Here is a 5534-nt window from a genome sequence, read left to right on the forward strand (position 1 = left end):
CTTTTCTCTTTCTTGGCAAACAAATCAGCGATATTAGAAAATTTCATATTGTGATAACAACTTTAACATGCTAGAAAAGCTTCCATCAGTTAACAACAACCATAAAGAAAGAAGCTAAACAAAGCACAACTCGCGAAGGAAGACAAATTTTTACTGTTATTCGTAGTAGTATAACTATAACCCAAAGAGATCTCACACAAAATACTTGTTTCGTTCATGTTTGCACTTCTCCATGTTTCAATTGTACGAGATACGGACTTGAACCTCGCCGAGCTCCGTGCGGATTGCCCGAACACGTTGGGCCATGTCAAGAGGGAACTCGACATCACCCTCGAAGGCGATGGTAGCCCCCTCGTTGCTCGGACTTGTCACCTTCAAGCTCATCTTAATCGTAAGAAATGGTTGTGGATTGATGGGCACCGTAACATTATACCGCTGCATCTGCCACAGGTGCACACTGCCATCGCCGCCAGCGGAGGGGGTGAGCTGCACCTTCTCCTCCTCCACATAGTAGAAGAGGAGCACACTGTCGTCCTCAAAGACCCGGTTATGCGCGGTGATCTGACCGTACACGTCCATGGTGCGAGATGCATCATCGCCGCCGCCAAAGAGGCGGATGCTGACCCGAACATTGACCTCCAGGCCTTCCCACATCGTCACATACGACACAAGGAGGTGGCAGCTATAACGTGTCGTGATGAGGCGATCTTTGTGCTTGTCGTTCTCCATGTTACTTGGGCCAAACCATAGATCGGCGGTGTCGTAAATGCCAGGCCTGTCTTTGTCAGGGATCTTGATTGTCATGACACCGCTGCCGAATCCCGAGATGGTCTGGAATGGCCCCGTGAGCACCAGATTTTCCTCGGGGTCGAGGTTGTGAAGAGGCTCTCCTTCTTCCTAGTGGTAGACGTACTGGCCGCCGTCCTCGTCGGCGACGATGATGTCACCAACGAAGGGGAAGCAGTGTGGGTACACGGCCAGTAGCTCCACCGAGGGCCCAGGTCGGCAAAAACGTAGGGCTTCGAAAAAGTCGACCACGTCACCTTCACTGTAAGTTTTCTCATGCGGCGGCGGCGGCTCCTTGCCGTCGTCGTCCATCATCACCCTCGCGAAGAAGGATCCCCGCCGATTGCGGCGGTTGTTGACGGACAGTGTAAACCCTAGAGGAGATGCGGCGGCGCAGGATGCATGTTGGAAATAATCGAACTTGTCCGGTGGTGGCCGGTTGATCGATTACTTTCCCAGTAGTCTACGTGTTTGAGGCTAATTAGGTAAGGGATCAATATTGCCGTGTGATTATAGATTAGAAAAGCAAAGTTTAGTCCGGTTTGGACTATGTAAAATTCTGTAGGCTTCGGTTAGCAGGAGTACTTCTCTACATCTATGTCTGGCCGTGTGGTTTCATGCCCGTGCGTTGTAACGGGACAAATTTTATGATGTATTTTAATTTTAAGCAAATATGCATTCCAGAATCCAATCGATTGCACCATTCAAATAAAAGTATATATTTGGATTCCATTGTAAATTTATTAATTATTTTAGCTAGTGTTGCCTTATTTTCGTGATAGTTGGGTCGGCTAAGTTTGAGCACGGGTTGTGAAAAGGCCCGGGTCGAGAGACACGCGCCACGCGCGGATCTCTTCCTTGGGACAAATCTCCCTACAATACCAACACTCTTATGGTTTGCGGGTTTATCCTTAAAAAATATGCCTTTATGCTCTATGGATTTAATTTAAAAAACATAAGGATTTTAATAGAGCAAACATTTTTATGAATGGATGAACTTTATTTGAAACTACAGAATTATGGTACAGAGAGCTGCGGGAGAGATGGTAAAACAGAGTGGAGTACCCCCCTCCCTCCCCCCCTCCCAGCTGGCGTGTGGGGGAGAAATAGGACGCGAGCAAAATGCCCTCTCTTCATCCCTCCCTCTCCCCTTCATATCTCACCAATGACATCGGTGACATCCAGAGTTGAGGAATATCTTAATTGTCAGCAAATCCTAGTGAGCTTCAATTATCTTCTCCATTAATAAATTACAATATAGAAAAAGGTAAATAATGAATATAAAAGCATATCCAATTTTTTTTCAATCGGTAATACACACAGCAACATCCAGCAGCTTCTGGTAGGTGTAACTATTTAACCATTATTAAAAAAGCAAATAGACCAAAAATCCCCATCTAGAGAGCTCCCTTATCCACACAACGTTGCTCATTCAGAATTTTGATTGCGATCGGTAGCACATAGCAGATCCAGCAGCGGTGCAACCATTAAAAAAGCGAATAGACCAAAAATCATCGGGAGAGCTCCCTTATCCGCACATCGCTGCTCGTCATCAACCCACCACCACCAGCAGAGCTTCTCCGCTCCGCCCCCAGTTCCCTTCGTGCTCTCTCCAGCCACACACGCGCCCGTGCTCCAGGCACACACCCCACGGCGCCGCGTACTCCCCTCTTTATTCCCTCCTTCACTTCACATACAAGCCCCAGGGACCATGGCGCCAGATCGAGCGAGCAAGGATGTGCGCAGCAAGGATCCCCCCTCCCGCCCCTGATTCCCCCCTTGGCGACCTCACACCTCTCCGCGCCGACGATACACTACGCCTCCTGGAGTGCGCCAGGGCCGGCGAGGGGCAGGGTCGGGCGGGTGTGGGGAACGGGGGCCACGCCGAGATCTAGCCGGTGGTGGTGTGTCCGTCGAGTGCACGCCGTGCGCTCCCGGCTCTGCTCTGCTCCGACGCCCGGCCTTGTGTCGTCGCCTTGCTTTGGTCCTTACACCCGCAACGACCATTTGGCGCCACTGACTTGGACGCGCCACGCCGGTGGTGACGGCCTCGTGGCTCTTGGGACGCCAAGGCACGCATGGCCCTCTCCTCCAGCCTTCTCTCGAGCCTGCTAAGCCAGACCTGACCCTCTCGTCCAGCCTCCTCTCGCGCCCGAGTGGATCTCTTGAGCCAATCCCGTCCGCCTCCGGCCGCCGCCGGCAAGCAGAGCCGTCTCCCATGCACTCCGGCCAACTCAAACCGCCGCCTCCTCAACTTCCACGTCGGTCTTCGCCTCATGCACGAGCCCCCGTCGTCCGTGCGCTCTAGCTAGCTCCCCGTCACGCCCGAGACCGCATCGAGTCTTCCTGCCGGAAGTAACTGCTTTATTATTAGGGAAGATCTAATAATAAAAGACGGAAGTTTTCATAGTTTTTCATACGTCACTCTTTTATGTCCATTAATTTTACGTTAATCATAAAGATTGACGGCCGAGGTTTAAAAGTAGATCTACATAATAGATTGAAAAAAACTCCACATCTTCTCTTGCAATACGAGAAGAAAACCGAAAATAAAAGTGTGGGTGGACACATGAACTGATAAGTTTCATGTCCGGTTTGGGCCACGCCTCATGCTCCGTTTTTATATGTACAAAGATCTGAAAAATTTAACCCGCAGAGCAAACCAATCAACAAAGTCTCGGCAGCCCACGAAAGACTCCCGACCCAAACCGTATCCCTCTCCCAAGTGCCAACACGCCGCCCAATCGGCCCCCATCATCCGCGTGCGCTCCAAACTTTCATAGTTCTCCATACGTCACTCTTTTATGTCCGTTAATTTTACGCTAATCATAAAGATTGATGGTCGAGATTTAAAAGTAGATCTACGTAATAGATTGAAAAAAAAACTCCACATCTCCTCTTGCAATACGAGAAGAAAACTGAAAACAAAAGTGTGCGTGCACACATGCACGGATACGTTTCATGTCCGGTTTGGGCCACGCCTCATGCTCCGTTTTTGTATGTACAAAGATCTGAAAGATCTAATCCGTAGAGCAAACCAGCCAACAAAGTCTCGGCAGCCCACGAAAGACTCCCGACCCAAACCGTATCCCTCTCCCAAATGCCAACACGCCGCCCAATCGGCCCCCGTCCTCCGCGTGCGCTCCAGGCGCTGCAGGCCAAGGCCGGCGTCGTCGTCTCCTCCATGCTCACCTCATAGGCTCCAAGCGGATCTACGCCAAGTTTCCGTCCATCGTGCAGCCTTGGTCCTCACTCTGGCGAGTAGTCCCCAGGTTCCCCTGCTCGCCTCTCCATCAAGGTTTCGAAGCTTTCGGCGACCTTGGCATCCCGTGCCGGTGAGTCTGAGTCACTCTCTTACCGGAGGCGCAGATCTCCGCGCTCCTGGATAAGGTCGCTTCCCTTGAGACCACGTTGGGCATGCAGCGACCGGTCTTTTCCGAGCTAATTGGGTAAACCACCAGGCTCGAACGGACACCATGCTGGCGGCGCACTGCCCAACTTAGTCTTCGTAGGAGACCGATGTTGAGGCGAGCCTCAAGATGTCTCTGTGTGGGACTAGGATGGCTTACGGCGCGTTCATGGATGTATTACACTCCATCAAACCGTGCATTCACAATTTTTCTAGGCCTGGTGTGATGAGTATGAAATGACATAAGAAATTGGAGAAGAAGAGCGAAGACGCTAGCAAGGTTTGGTTTTCAAGGAATGCACATACAAACTAGCTATGGCAATGATGACTCTAGGTATGGACATAGAGATCATGCTCGGCCAACACTCAAAAGCTGGAGTTATACGTAACTCTGTCTTGGAGAGGTACTCACCGCTTTGCTTGATTGATTGAAGATTGACTGTCTTTGATTATTACATATAGTTTTACTTAAATCTCATTGTTTCAGACAGCCAAAATATAACTTTATGGTGTCCCATGGTTCGCCGGGGCGGCGCCCAGCTGGACCATGTTGGTATGACGCAGTGAGACGGGGATCAGCAGCGCGGTGGGGGCGTTTTCCTGCATTCGTGCTGAGACTGAAGGAGCGGACTGAGAGCGATGAGTACCTGTTGTACTAGCTATTGGAGGGCTGCGACCAAGCCCTTAAAAGTATTGCCTTTTGAAAGCATAGTATTTTGTTTTCAAGAATAGTGATTTTACCCTGTAAAAGTAAACAAATTATTTGTACCATGGAAACTTATAGCATGCTATAGTGGTGTTTTTTTCTTGTGAGAACATTTTATATTTCTCTGAGTATGGAAATTATGGTTTAAACAATGGAGATTACATTATATGTACATCTTGGAAGATACTAATGCATCTTCTTTCTTTTCTCAATGCAGGCCACCTGAGTTGGATTGAGCACCTTGATTGAGAAGGTTGTATATCTGACATATTGCATGATAGCACATGTTGTTGCCACATTATATAGAACGACAAGCTTATCATACATAACATGTAGACGGTGAAAAAGCAATGACGGAAAATAGCATCTACATTTTTTGAGCTCACAAAAGACTTATCTTAACGACTAAGTTTTTCTTTCGAAATTACTACACATGCAGTACTTTTAGTCTGATGTTAGTGTGACTATGAATCCGATGTTGTATGTATTTTGTTGCTAGGTGTGGATGGTTTGATCTTGAACCTTGTACAAATATCCGATGGAAAAATTCGTATGTATAGCGTCATTGATTTTCTTGAGTTGTTTAACAACTAGATTAATTCAGTGTTTCCTTCATGTTCTTCCAGCAAAGCT

General features: G+C 48.6%; 1 pseudogene; it reads right to left on the reverse strand.

Moving 5' to 3' along the window:
- Positions 1 to 237: 237 nt before the first annotated feature.
- On the reverse strand, positions 238 to 1098 carry LOC147972912 (uncharacterized; annotated as a pseudogene).
- Positions 1099 to 5534: the final 4436 nt, after the last annotated feature.

This window comes from Triticum urartu, chromosome 5A, assembly GCF_056163025.1.
Source record: "Triticum urartu cultivar PI428250 chromosome 5A, HENAU_Tu73, whole genome shotgun sequence".
NCBI lineage: Eukaryota > Viridiplantae > Streptophyta > Magnoliopsida > Poales > Poaceae > Triticum > Triticum urartu.